This window comes from Ischnura elegans, chromosome X, assembly GCF_921293095.1.
Source record: "Ischnura elegans chromosome X, ioIscEleg1.1, whole genome shotgun sequence".
In the NCBI taxonomy this organism is placed as follows: Eukaryota; Metazoa; Arthropoda; class Insecta; order Odonata; family Coenagrionidae; genus Ischnura; species Ischnura elegans.
Window position 1 is genome coordinate 33,508,954 of NC_060259.1, and position 16,425 is coordinate 33,525,378.

Genomic DNA, 16,425 nt, shown 5'->3' on the forward strand with positions numbered 1-16,425 from the left:
ATATCAAAAACTTAAAAAGCACATATGTGCAAACGAGGGAAATCTGCTCATTCGCATGCATTCTTGGGCACATCACATATCGCGCCGTAGGCAATTTCGCCAGGGATACGGCTGGGAGCAGTACAACCAAGTGTCGTTTCCTGGTCCCTTTGTGGAAAATGTTCACAGTGGAAAGCATGGAACAAAACAATGTGAGTTTTTAAGTATAACTCCGTCAGCTTAAATGTTGAAAATTCGATAAATGTTTTTGAGGGAAAACTATTTCCAATATTTTGAGGCGAATTTGTCGTCACTGGCATCAACCATTGTGTTTGAACGTCATTACTTTAGTAATAACTGAGAAAGCTGTGGAGTGAGTTTCAGGGGGTTTAGCAATAAACATAATTGTTTTACTGTGACCCACCCCGTATCGGTGTTTTAAGAAATGGCAATTATATTATTGTTGTTATCTTAAGATTTTCACCGCACAGACAATTATTGCGGTAAGAGCTATCAAATACTTTCTGACTTTTCTTGTTGAAATTTCTAAAAGAAATGAAAGCCCAACTCTTTTATTGTCCGACTATAGGTAATAAAACGCAGAAAATGTTTATATTTCTATTTTTAATTCATAGCAATAAAAATTTAATTTCCTTGTAGACGAAACTAATCATGGACTTAAGGAGAATGCCCATATTCGAAATATGCACTAGATTAGAAATGTTCACACACCTCAATAGTTAAAAAAAAAATGTTCTCTTATGATAAACTTTGATTAAAAAAATATCATACATGATACTAAAGCGATCATTCAATGATCTGGGGTCTCATATGCGTAGAAAAGTGGCTCTCACATATTCACCAATTATTTATAAGCATTGATTTCTATACTAGAGAATAAAAACTAAAATTTGGCCTCCCAATATATTGCCATTACTGAGGTAGGTGAATTACAGGGATGAGTGTCCTTAATCGGCCACTGTTGAGTCGTTTTCCTGGAGGTCACGGTTTTCGAGTGAATCAACGAAAATGTATCAAGTCATTTTTCGGAGGAGCGTCGTGACCCCCAAAAACTCCTGATGCAAGGTGTTTCAGTGGGTTTCTCACGAGGCTCGGCCCTGCTACTGTGCAAAGTATTGCGAGTCCGCGATATTTTTCCTTTGTTCGGCCATTTTTGACGTTCATTGGCTGGACAACTCGTCTCCTTCAGCTTTTCGGTTATGACTTCGCAGTCATATCGCCCGTGAGTCACACCAGCCTACACATGCTTCCATCAGAATGCAGCAGAGAGGTTTGAATGAGTGCAAAAAATATTGGGTGACGGAGGACTGAAATTTACGGACTCATCACCATTTCCCAGGTCGACTCCAAGTTCCGTCCTAAAATGAATGAGCTTGAAGTACAATTTTAGATGATGTAGCGGAAACAGGAGAGAAATGGATCCAAAACGTAATCAAACGTAAAAACAAAACGATGATAAAGTAGATGTTACCTCTGACTGCAGAGACACTGCCTCGAAAGAAAAAATAGTTGTAACTCGTTCCCAAAGATCGAAATGAAAATTTCAGTTTAGTAAATTCTGCGATCGTGAGTACACACGTAACCAAATCAATTTGCGAGATGAACTCGGAGAAGAAAAACGTTGAAAAAAATATTATATGGATCAACAAAGAATCTCTTTGAGTATTTATGGATGGAAATTGTTTAACTAAACGGCTGTTCTTGTGGTTATTTTCAGAAATGTTTGCAACAGAAGTAGTTTAACATTTCTATAATGACTTTCTTTTATGAAATAATCTGCATAATGACAAAGGAATAATGGATACAATGACATAGTTCCTAGCCATTGAAGTAAGGGATTTAGCTAAATTTGAATTTTTTTTCATTAAATGCCGTGGTTACACTTGTAAATACATTTGATGGCGAAGGAAGGATTCACTTGTGGCAGCATCTTATTTGTAAAAAAAGATATCACCTAAAAAAAATATGGCTCAAATGCCTTCCGCCTCCGCCTACGTATGTAATTCATTAAAAAAATTTCTAATATTATCCTTTCTGATTATTTAGCTACGTATATTACTCACGTTTATTGTACATAGTAGCCATTTGGGCAATTTCAAATACACGAACTTGATGAGTAACACCATTATAAAAGGTTTCATTTTGACGTTCGTAATATTTTGGCAAAACTGAAGTAAATCATCCAAAATATTAACGCATTCAATGAACAAAAATTTAAGCAAGGAAGAATTCTGCCAGAATTGTGATACACAACACATTGCTAGGAATCACCTCGTCAGACAAGGCTACGTAAGTTAAACAGCAATGACAACCGTTCAAATACGCTCATACTAAGCATGTGAAGCCAGTTTTAAGGCCCTCAATCCTTCCATTAAAACGGCTGTGCAGTGCAAAGATAGACCTATGTACATTATACTTAAAAATGGGAGCAATTTCAAGTGGAATAACTTGATGTAAAACACCAGTAAGTAAGTATTCATTTTGTAGCCCGTAATATTTTCACTTAGATGAAGCAATGCATCCATAATATTCACACATAAGCTATAAAAAGTTTTAAGAAGGAAAACTACTATCACAACACCATACGGTTTTCGAAACACCATACGGTGCTTGAAAACGTCTCATAAGAGACGGCTATGTAAGTTTAACAGCATGGATAAACTTCCAAATACGCTCATCTTTAGCAATGAAGCAAGTCTTACTGCCCTAAAATCTTTCATTCGAGTTTCTGAACAGCGCAAAGATAGGCAAACATTAAAAACTGTAGTCGGCAACTTTCGTTGGGAAGTGGCGTATCTTGAAGCATTAATGTAGAAATTCTCGCCATGAATTTTTGCTGTGCTCAAGTCCCCTTTTCATGCATTCTCTCCCCTTATCTCACCTCACATGACGCCTTTCTTATCCTTTCACTTAATTTTAATCCTCCCTTTCCGCTCCCTCTTTTTGCCTCCCGGCTAACAAGATGCTCCACATCCACACGCGTTTTGGCACGCCTCGCCGGAGATGCAGATTAAATATAAATGGGGGACGACCGTGCTGAGGCAAGTTGGGCTCCTCTGGGAAAGGGTGCAAACATAGGCTCCGCGAACGAGTCAGTTTTTGTCAGTTTAATCTGCATCTCCTTAATTATTTGACCTCTCTTATGAATTATTATATTCAAATTACCAGTGGACCTAATTCACTCATTTTTTTGTTCGCCAGGCATTCTGAAATGCCAGGCATTTTTTTCTCCAAATGGACTACAGAATGGGCGTGATAGATATTAATTTTCTAGTTAGCTCGTATCTTGAGCAAAAAAAGGTGAGGGCATTATTGTTTCCACCCTTAAGGTTATAAATGGTATTTTGAACAAATAAAAGGGCTAGTTATTCAATGTAGCCATCGTAATAGGAATAGGAAGAATACCGTGGGAAAAAAAGAATTTAAAAACAGCTGAATTGTCTCATTTCTATGATAATAGACGAAAATGGAGCAAATTTACGATTCAAAAAATTTACAAGCCCATCTTTTTCAGCATAGAGAGAAGCGAATGAAGAATAAAGGTATAAATTTGTCTGATAAAGTGCTGCGTAACCTAGAGACATTATTTTCCTGCGTTATTTACAGTAAATCCACGGGGTATGAACGAGATTGGTACGAATAATTTCGTTAATAAAAGGATATTTTTTAACTAGTTTCATAATGGCTCACAAATTTCATAAAATCGATGACCATAATTACGGTTTGGATATATGTTGGATTGTATTCAGAGAAGGGGAGAAAAAATTGCCTTACGGGAACCTAATATGACTGACCGAATTGTTTATTAACTAAATATTATTAATTTTCTCCGTAAGAATATGGCTAAAAATATAACTCAGTACGCAATAAATAAGTAAACTACATTCTGAACTGATGAATACATAGGGATTCAAATGAATCGAATGCAAAATACTGGCAAGTTCAACCTTCAGCGATCTTGAAAGTAATTTTATCAACTGAGTATCAGACGATATAGTTCCAGAAGAGGTAGTCAGGTTATCACAAAATGCACATAATAAGACAAGCATTCAACTAAAACTCGCCATTGTGGTATCTTGTGTCGTTATGAAGGAAATTTATACTATTTCATTTCCTACAAGAGGAGCCAATGTGATTTTTGGAAATTGCTAACAAATGAGAAGTAGGCCTGGCTGATAATCACCATTTCAGTATACTATATTAGATTAAGGGGGAAAATAGAAATGGACATTTTTCTGGGAACTTATTTCTCTGCACATCCCACTGTCTCATTCAAGCGTTGACACCAGTATATTGAATATTCTGCATTTCTTAATCTTTGACGGCTCTTTTTATTCTTCAAAAATTCTATTCTTCTACAGCCTAAAGAGTTAATCACATTCTATGACAACATACAAAAATTATTTAAATCGGTAATGATCTATTTCCAGGAAATTTACCGCACCATGAGCTGTCAAATATTCTCGAAATGTTAAATTTATTAGCATCAATGCTCATCAGCATAAATGCGCCTCAGAATAAAAATGCACAATTTTGCTGCCTCAGCCTAAAATATTTGTTGAGAAAACCATTTGCGTTACTTAATTATTTTATATAATCGTATTTACAAAGATGAAATACAAATCTCTTAACTAGAATGATAAATTTCAGATTCATGGAAATAAATAACCAGGGGCCTGATTCTGGTTCTTTATGGCTATAGCCAACGCGATTTGTCGAAAAGATTGGCGAACGATGACTGTATTCCTATTATAATTTTCATTCACTAGCTATTACGCCAGAAAAGTTTCGCTTCGTCCCTCTGGCGAAAAAAAGCTATTGTCGTTAGTGTCTGGCCAGCATATAGCGAATGTAAACATTCGCCAAGAGCGAATTTCGCTAGCGGCGACAGTGAAGTCGCTCTAACGATTTGGCGGAAGAATTGATGAGGGAACGACTTGTGATTTAGTTTCAGCCAAAGACCATTATTATGCTATATTTTTGATCCCAATTAGTTTACTTGTTATTCAAATACTTGGCATACAACATGTGAGTTGTTTTACTCGTCTTTTCGTTCTACGTAATTCAATAGATGGGATTAAAAGTGGGTTTGCATTTGAATGAACCGTGAAACTTTTGTCTGGCAAGCGTATTTTGTTATTATGGGAGTACTGTTATTCTGAGCATATAAATGTGTTCGATTGTTCGAGAAAACTTGCTTTTTTGGTTCTTATGCTCGTGAACGTTTAATCAGAAACAACAAGAAAGAGACCTGCCTAAGGTTTGTCATATAAAAGAATATCATGTAGTATTTGAAGTAGTGATGTAATGAATAACATAACTATCTACCATTCTTCAAGTTATAACGTCGATTTCTGCAGTAGTCACTTTTTTCTCTCGACTACAAGAAAAAGGTTCGCATACTATGCTTTTCATCTTCAGACGCAAGTCACTTGAAAACATTTTCTATGTACAGTAAAATATCTCATCAGTTGTTTAACTGTTCTAAAAACTCAATGAATAACACTGTTAGACTCTACATTTATATCCGGCAGTGCTTTAAGCATCATAGGATATGTAGTACGCTGTTATGCCGCCTTTGATGTTCATACAACGTAAGCACATTATGATAATATGAGAATTTTTGGCTAAATTCCTTGCCTATTCATCCCTTGAATCTTATTCTTGACTTACATAAGTTCCTTAGCGTACGATAAACTGTACATCATTTTCCTCCGTAGTAAAAAAAATACCATAATAAAACATATAACTCTCTTATTTTGTGCCATCTGGGTTAGGTTAGAATTGAAAATATTAACCCATAAGTTTCACCGGAGAGACTTTTGGACTCATCGTTCACATCTACGAAAAAGATAAAAAAAAACAAAGAGCTCGGTTTTATGATCAACTATGGATAACGAAGCAATATTGTATGTACAACACTACTTAAATGTAGCAATTTGATAGCCTCACGCAATAAATAAAACATGGCATAATATGTTTTTCGTACCCATTGACTTATGGGTATTCGTCATTGCCTGCGTAACAGTATTATGCCAAGAGAACGAAGTTACCGTAACTTAAGCGATAGGCGGGGCGAAAAGAACGTGAATAATCGCGGAGAAATATTTCGCTTTGCTTCGAGTTACCGTAGCGAAGCGAAGACTCAGGCGAGAGGAGAACGTGAATCACCGTCCAGGTGTCTTTTAGTCACTTAAACTTTAATATGTAAAAGGCCTTCAAGGTGTCAGTGTGAACGCAAGCAAGTTTTAACTATTTGTGCTAATGGAAGTAGAATAGCTCAAGGTACAGCCACTACTGAGTCCCAACTGGATCCTTAACTTGTAACGTTAACTACTTGACCGGTTAAAAAGACATTAACACCTAATGCGCATTGCTATGGATGCGAGAACATCTTAACAACTTGTATGAGGGAGAGGCAATACCCTTAGGAAGAGATATCCAACTGAGGCTTTATAACAACCATTCCCTCAACTTTTAGTTATAAAATCAGACTGAACTTGATTTGACACCAGATACCCTCAGAGCTAATACCAATACGCAAATATGAAAATTTAGAATGAAAAGTAGAAATAGGGCACATCCATGGATGTCTCCTACTCATACTGAGTCGCATGTCACATTCATACTAAAAGAAAGTTGCATACAGCAATACAGTGATGTCAGAAAGCCTACATTTTGTGTATATTCCTCAGAATGCCGTCATTGTTACTCTTTTCTATAGAATATGTGCTCTACTCCTAAGAAAAGGCGTATACATTATTATATAATCAAAATGAACTCGCTATTGATACCGACAGATTATGAAAACGTATTGTCAATGGAAGTTTTCAAAGCATCTGTCCCAGGAGAACCTAGTCATCTTCCTATTAAAGGGAGAATTTACAAATATTTCGTTTTCAAATATCCATAGGTTCAGCCTGGATTTAAGTTGATAATAAGAGAATTGGACTCATACATGCCTTCTAAAATTTCCAATAAACATTTTGGTACATATTTTTCTTTATATATTAACAAAATTATGATCACCAAAATAAAGACCGAGTGAGAGCAGACTTGTCAACGATTTTTATTCAACCTATTCGGGATGAATAATACGAACGTGGATCCAAGAAGACAACCAGGACGCCAACGTCATCGCTATTACTATTTTAATTGCAGATATATATCATTAGTTTAATAAATGCGCACAGCATTTCAGTGAGTTAGAACAGCACGTTAGTCAACAGCAACTTCGGCAAAGAATGATGCACCACGAAATCACTAAATGTAACCTTTTCATTTATATTTCTGAAATAAAAAATTATATTTCATTCTTTAATTTTTTTCTTCATGCATGATTAAGAGACTCCCGCAAAAAAGTACCGCAAAATAAACGTGATATGAATAATTTGCTCAGGGCTAAACGGGTGGGGAATATACGCGCACTAATAAAATAAACCATTCTGGAGTTTTAAAATTCTATTTGACTTTTACTCCGGAGGCTGAAACAAATAACAATGAATAACCACAAACAATTCTGCCCTGGGTTTTGGGTAATCTACCTAGACGGGGATCGAAACCGTGACCTTCAGCTTTGGCAGCCGAGGATTCAACCCCACCACCACTTATACCGGCCTAAGTTGATGCATCCAAATATCTCAGAAAAGGTGATAAAAGAGAATATTACATTAGTGAGTTATTTTTTCTGTATCTCAAGGTAGTTAATCGAGTGAGAACAGATGTTGGCGCCTTTGCGAAGCCAGATAGTAACATTGAAATCAGAGCACAACCACTGACGGGTAATGGCATTCCCAAAGCGATATTCACCGACGTTGTCCAGGCCATTGGGCCTGGCAAGAATCCAGTTTGGAATAAAAAGGGCAAACTGTTGTTCCCGGAATATTCCTTACATTTCAAATTGAAAATAAGTTAGATTTAAACTTACAAAAAGGAGAAATAGTTAGATCCATTTGAAGCCGTCTGCATTTGAGATATCAAAAGGCTACTTATACGTATTCGTGGCGTATTTATCCGAAGGACCTAAGCAGAATCAAAAAAGGGACTTTGAGGACCTGTAATGGAAGAAAGAGCGTTGGTGATCAACAATACGAGCAGGCTTCCCTTCCTATGCTATGTTGCTTCAATTATTGCCGTAGGCTTGTCATCTTTCAATTTAAATGCAAGAAAGCTTAAGCTTCTAATATTCATTCTAATTAGGGTTCTTAAAGGGCGCAAAAAATTAAAAATAAGGAAACGAGTTGCAAGCAAATGTCGAGGAAAATTTTTACTTATTTTACGATAAAACTGGTAATTTCATGATAAAATTCCACGGTGTTGCTCTCAAAAAAATCCTTCTTCAATCCAACACATCTTCTATATTATTTCTACTGTATAGATAACTTTTTCTCAACTTATACGCAACCAAACTCTACAAATGAGGTACCAAAATGCACAGAATTTATCAGAAAACATGTGGCGGTATATCTTACTTTCTAAATATTTCTATTGTTTCCTAAAATTGGTTTTTAATTAATAATAAAAAACAAAAAAACAAAAACCGGTAAATACTCCTGACGTCAACGGCGCACAAACTGATACATTTGTTCATTTGCAACAATATCTCGCATTCTTTAAATAACTTTTATCAAAATGCGGCTGATTCCACATTCAAGTCTCCTGATGATACGTAAATATGAGTCATCATGTGCGTTTAACAGAGGATAGTGTAATTACTTCCAATGATGTGTTTAAAGAGGTCCCCTGACCTCAATTTGTACATAAACATTCCAATTAAATTTGTACATGAGACCCTGCCTTTTTTTCTACATTTTAAAATTATAAACGCGCCTATCCCTCTGTGGACCTGCATTGGAAGCCCGCTGGGAGCGGGCGCATCACGCTCGTATAAATATAATGCCCCATAAGCCAGCTACATTTGCGTTTGCCGGAAGTTGTAAGAACCACTGACAAGTAAAAAAGTAATTTGTCTATACATGCTTTTGTTACAGCCATGATGTCCACAGGAATTGAGAGAATTTTCAACCGTGGCCAATCTATCAGTAAATACTCCATGTAGACTTCTTTAGGAAATGAGAAATTCAAACTGAGTATTTTTGCAATGAACATAAGGTTCAAATTATTACCGGCTATTCGATAAAAAACCTTTAAATATGTTTGAAACAGGGGCTTAGGAAATGAGACTGGAGACACGCAAGGGGAGGACGTAGACAAGGAAAGTGAATTTAAAGAGACAGATTGGATATCTCAGCTGTTCTCCTTTAAGGCGGCGCTTTAGAGGGCATGAATTAAATCTCGTATAATTTATGTTTTGCCTTACTGTGCAAATATCTCTGCATAACTTAAAATGAAACATGATCTAGCGTACCTAATGCCATTTTATGGCCTTATAATAGATTTATGACAAGTAATAGAGTTCAAAAAGCACTTTGTCGAGACAGTGAAACATTAGGAATGGTTTTCTTGTAACCAAAAATCATACTCTCATAAATCTGCCAATTTAAATCGATACCTAATGAAATACATACAGTTCTAGAGCATATAATACCACTTACTATACATGTACATTGAGATTCTAGTAACGCATTTCATAATCTATAGAAATAAAAACGATTCAACTGCATTGCCTCGAGCTGGTTATCACTCATATAAACAAAATAACTTATTTTTAATGGCAGTATATATATAGTAGAAATTAACGACATTGAAAGGGGAAACAAACCAAAATATCCGATAAATATAAACATACGAAAAAAAATCTAAAATATTTCAAGTCTTTTAACACAGCTTGTAATGTTGCGTTCTCAAATTTTATGTAAATCAAATCTTTATTGCTAATTAACTTGCTGTTCATTTACGCTTTCTGGCTCAGTTGTAGTTTTACCAAATGTGCATTGAGGAGTGTTATGATGTGGAAGAGAGAATGTGCATGCGAGTTTGAGAAAGAGATGAAAAATGTTTTCATGCATTGGCAACGCAGAAATTTAAATGGTGCAATATTTCAATTATCCTCCATAATTCTTAATTTAAAAACTATCAACCTAGGATAAAATGGTGAAACATATAATTGAAGCTAATTTTGAAAACTCATTTCATAGTATAGTAAACCATACTTAATTCACATTTACCTACATTTAAAATTTTTTCTAAGGTCTAAGGACTTGAAAACATCTTGTGTGTTTATTTATTCTATGCATCAGCTTCAACTTTAACTATGCTATCTTTGAAAGGAGGGAAAACTAGGATACCGAATTCCAATGAGCCCACAATATGTGCAGCATAACCGGTTTGCACTCAAATTTTGTTATGATTCATTTTCAATACACCCCAAAAACAGCCAAAGTGGGCCTTATATCAGAGTTGATCAACCTTAGTTCTCCAAGGATGTATTCGTGAATCCAAGGATCAATTGTGACAGCACCATCGCAGGCGGAGTTGTGATCGGTTGCAACATTTCCGATACGTCTTGATGATTGGTGTCCATTATTGAAATTTAGCATTGGCTTCCACAAATTAAGTATTTGAGCTGGTAAGATATATTGGGGTTGGTGAGCAGCAGTAGACTCAAGGCACGATACCTTCCAATTCCAAGCAAGTAATTAATTACACGCGGAATAAGCTCTTCTGAAATCTGTCGACAGGTCGGATACAGATAAAAAATTAATTTCAGTCAAAACTAATTTATGTTACCAAAATTCTTGAAAGCCGTCCCTAAAAATAACGATTGCATTCATCGCAACCTTCATGGACTCCGTAAAAAAATCACGGAAAACAACTGCTATCACCCCCCTTAATTCACGCGATCGCCTTTCCGAAGCTTCGATTTTTGGCCTGCAGATGACAGGCACTTCATTTGGAATTGCTAATAGCATCTACCAAAGGATTTTTAATTGACTGTGATAAAAGATATAGAAAACTGATGTGACTCTATCTACTTGCTATCTAAACTCTTTTTTGTAAGTAAAAAAGATATTTGAGGACATTTTATTTGAAATTATTTGAATTGATAAGTATTGATGTGATTACTATTATTTACTCCATGCCATATGGACTAATACAGTGCGAAATCTAATAACATACATTTTTGAGTGTCATTTACTGTGTGTTATTTTATGGGCAAGGGAAGCAATGAAGATCTCACTGATGTACGGAATACTTACAGAACCACATAAATACATGCACAAGTACAATAAAAAGAATAGCCATATCATTGCTTGAGTTTTATTTTTTCCCTCACAATTATGTATTTTGCAGGGAATAGCTTTAGGAGGAATGATGTTAATTCAGTCATTTAGGAAACTCCCGTTCACCTTTGGGATTTCAACCAATGCCCATACGTTGGGAAGCCAGCACTATCCACCACACCAGCATGGACCCCCGTATTATCATGCGACGCGCAGTTCACGAGTGGGCGCTAAACTCTATAGCTTGGAATCCAACCAATAACTGTCATTGATTTTTTGTCAGTCATAGAATCAATAGCTTCTATTACTTACATGTTTCAAATATACCTGCAAATCATAGATACTCCCTATCAGCAGCTGGCTGTTATGCCATTCTAAAGTTTTATTAGTACAATATTAATATAAGATAACTAACAGAGAGAAAATTTCAAAAGGGATCGCGTTACATAAGGGTACACACAAAGGGTATATAGTGCTTCAATGTGGAGGATGGTCCGCAAGGGTAAGGTTAAATCCCAGCACCAGAAAGAGTGACAGGCGAGTTAAGATCGCACGTTCGTGCAGGGGTCAGATTAATTCTTGGTGAAACCTCTCACTACGAGCATAACCGTCAATTTATGATCAAAGGTCTCACTTTGATTTCTATAATATTTCTGGGTTCCTTAACCCATTTACGGCCAACGTTGCGAAAACGCAACATTATTGAGAAATGGAAAAAAAATGTTTCAATTGAATTTTATTAATGTAGAATTCGCTTTTTTCGATAAAAATAAGTTTAAACTGATTTTTAGTGAGATTATAATGACATTTAATAAGTATTTCGATATTTATAAAAATACTCAAAATGTGTCAATTTTCGAGTCTCCTGTTAACCCATTAATGCCCAGACGTATCTTTAGATACGTCATACTATAAAAATGCCTAAATACTCTTAAGTTTGTCGTTTACGCAATTTATTTATGTAATATGACAAAAGGAAGTCTTCAAATGGTATACAAGCGATTTAGATTATTTAAGCCTATATTTGCAATTTTTATGCTTAATTTCACATGGCTGATCATGAACTACTCTGAAATCGCTACGCTATGGTCATGTGAAAATTTAATTTTCGTATAAAGTATTTTAGTTATCTGAATCCAGTTTTTACCTATTTTATCTTAAATGTTTAAGGAATATTATCTGTATAAAGAAATTTATTTTTCTTTCAAGCTCATTACAAAACTAATCAGTAAAATTTTGACGTATCTAAAGATACGTCTGGGCACTTGTGGCACTAAAAATTCAAGTTTTGACTTGTAGGTATGTTTCATTTTATTTATTGATTAAATAAATAAATAATTATTTCATAAGCCTAATTATGTGATAGCTTGAAGACGATTTTATATTTCTGCCATTTCATGAAGTATAATATTGAACAATTAGGTAAATACAGAAAAAACAGGTATTTTCTCAGAATTGTGGTGTATCCTCATTTGAATTGTGATAAATTACCTTCATTGGAAGCATGAAATGAATCAGTATTGAATTTCTGGAGGCGCAAATGCTGGCTATATCAAGGAGCCTATCCTGGCACAGTAGCGGAAACAGAAAAAAAATTTCAAGGGGGGCGCAAAAGATATCTTGAGCTACCTATACTTGTATCGTAACGAAAACTAATTAAGTCACATTCAAAGTTTAGGAAAGTTATTAAAAATTATTATACACGTATATGTACAAGGTAATGCCATCTTATGATGTGAAGGAGTTACAATTGTAGTTCTGCAATGTTAGACAATGCAGGCGGCCACGTAAGAGGGGGGCGCGCGCCCCCTTCCCACCATGCGTACCTGCCACTGTCGTGGCATCACTTGTATTCTTTATCGCCGACGGTGGAATGGATTGATAACTTTGTTTCTCGTTAAACTTTCCGCTGGCATTGAAATTCAGATTGAAAACCGGAAATCAGAGTAGGAAATAAGTAACTTTAGTGAACATTGGTAAAGAAACTATGTACCACGCTATGTCACCCAAAACTTTGTATTTTGTATTCGAGTCTCCGATGGATACACCTGACATAAGGAGGAATCCGTGCTTTAAAAATTTCTCTACCGTTTCTTTTGTAAATGATTTTTTGTTACTTTTGTTGCACACCTCTTGCTATATGAGTCAGGAAAACATCATAGGGGCTCCCATTTACCGCTGAGAAGAGAAGACGTACCTTCGTGAATGAGCAAAGGTGAAACATATCTGAAATAGCTCTACCATCAACGCTGTCAAAACAAAAATTCAAGACAAGTTTTCTGAACAATTGTTAAAAATGTTAGTACATTCGTACGTACAAATCGAAGACATTTATAAAGTGTTATTTATAAAGGAATATCGTTACTCTCAGGTTATCACCGTCTTCCTAGTCGATGGCTTTATCGGAGGTCATCTCCAGACTGCACCATCGAAATAGTTTCTCAATCAATGCGAAGGAACAAGTTTGAAGAAATTTTAAGGTTTCTGCATTTGGCAGATACTTATGATAATGGGAAAAATGATGGCAAGGATAGGCTACATAGAGTTCAACTTTTGTTTGAGATTTTGATCAAGACTTTCAAAATTGTAAGCCCTGGAGGATACTGTTTGATGGATGAATCAATCAACCCCTACTATGGTAGATACGGCTGCAAGCAACGTATTAAAGGGGAAGGAGTAAAATTTGGGTTAAAATTATGGTGTATTTCTGAATCAAGTCAACCTTTATCATGCTGGAGTCAACCTTGAGAGAACAGATCTTGGTCAAGGAGGAGATGTAGTTTTAGGACTTGTGGATGAGTGTAAATTACCACTAGGTACAAACATACTTGTTATACATATTATATACATATACATACAACTTATTCACATCAGAAAAGCTGCTTAGAAAGTTGACTGGAAGGAGCTTGTGTGGCACTTGAACACTTCGTGAAAATAGAATCAATAATGTATATAACCTACCAGAAAAAGCTGCATTTCAAAATTCAAAAGCTGTAAAATTTCAAAGTGCAAATGCTAATTGTTCACGCAAGAATACTACAATAATACTCAACATTATATTATTTGATGCACAAAAATTCAAATTCACTTTAATTAATTCATTACTATACTAAGAAACTACTGATGAAGGCATTAGTAATGAATTATATAGTAAAAACGTGCATTAACACAATTAAATGATAATGTAAATTTTTTTGACCCCACAAGTGCCCAGACGTATCTTAAGATACGTATAGGATTAAGTACTATGCAAATGTTAGAGATTTTTTTAAACATTTTTTCCCGCATCAGATATGATGTCTAATCATAATTTAAGCAAAAAAAGTAAAATATTATGAAAAAAATCTTCTGGGCATTAATGGGTTATTAAGCAAGATAAATAATTTTTCCTAAGAGTAACTATTCCCTTTATTAAGTTTTTTATTCGTCCATGTGGACGTAGAAATTTCAGTTAACAGATACTGAAGCTTATATTTCGTCAGGTAGTCAACATTAAGCGAAAATCTGATCCGGAAAATAATGTTGCGTTTTCGCAACGTTGGCCGATTCTGATATCTATAGGCAGTTATGCAACCCGCATTACCACATATTTCCGTCTCGTAGGAATATGCCGTTTTTACTGTCAGATATAATCCTACGCATTTTTATGTCTCGTATTTGACAGATATCGTCATATTTGATAAGTAAAATTCTTAGATATTATATTTCCAATGAGATGCTGCATTATTTTACCTAAATCCAATATAAAATAGAGATGCATTACGGCTTGAAAGAAATGAGTCAAAGTGAATATTTTTACAGAAGATAACGTATTTTCCAGTTTTTAATTGACATTTTTATCACAACGGATTGAATTACAACAAATAATGATTATTTATGAATTACATGAAAGCATTTCGGGTGCAATGGAACACAAAACTTTGTACTTTCAATCCGAATTAATCCTTCCTTACGAGTTCCTTTCCTTCCTTATTAATCCTTCTCGTACTTCACGATTTAGCGATATCACCGACTTCCACAAAAGGATATTGGGTGAATGAAGACGATAATGTGTAGATTTGGTTCGGCAATGATATTTAGATTTATAAAAAATAATCTACACTTTTCAGACAATTCCTGTCTGGACAAAAATGACAGATTTGTAAATTATGACCTCAATTTGACGACTTGAATTAAAATTATTACAATTCGGAATATTTGCGCATAAATTTTGAAATAATGAGCAAATGGTACCTTACTTTGGTCATTACAGTGCATAAATGTTCTTTTAAAACAAGCCTTTTAGATTTTGCTTTTAACTTTTGTGCTTATGTTATTCAGACGGATTTAGGGTTCAACCAGGCGATAGAAAATTACTTCTATCGAAATTTAGGCTTGGAAGCAAGTGTATTTCTGGAATTTCTCAAGGTTATCCCTGATCCCTCGAATCGTCGTATGTTTTTCAATAACGTCTTTTCATCTTGAAGAATATTTATTGTTTTGAAAGAAAAAGGATTATTTGTCAATGGAGCCATCCGTGAAAATACGAGTAAATACGTATAACGGAGGAGTGCCTGATAGAATATAATAAAACCATCGACGTGAAACCTAGAGGAACATGAAAACAAACATTTGATAAAGCCGAAGGTCTTAGTATTGTTCGATGGAATGATAAATAGATTGTCCCTGTAGACAGCAATACAAGTTTTTCGCTTCCATTAAGCACAGGGAAAAGTTTCAGCAGAAAAACGAAAATACTATTTCACATTCTATTCTATGTTAATAAAAGAAAATACTATTCGTGTTATTGGGGAGTATAGTAAATACATGGGAGGTGTGGATCTATTTGATAATGCAAATGCAAATTACCACAGTAGAATTCAGGGGAAAAAAGGTCCTAGCCTATCAACTTACTGGACAGCGTTTGCACTAACGCCAGGAGATTGTACAAGTTATGCAACGGAAGTAAATTGCACTGGTAGACTCCAAATCGTATCTAGCAGGGACGCATCTAAAAAGTGAAGTGAATAAGTCAGTAGATGACGTACCCCTATACAATTCGCGTCCATAAACATAGAAAAAGTTAGGCCACATAATTCATCGCGGATTCGTGAAGCATGAAGGGACGAATTTGGCCATAGAGTTAAAAAAAATTCAGTAGTTGCCGAAACAGTTTAAAAGCCAAACCATGTTTGAATGCACGAAATTTTATGTTCCATTGCACCGAAAATGCTTGAGTATTTCATAATTAGCCATTAATTGT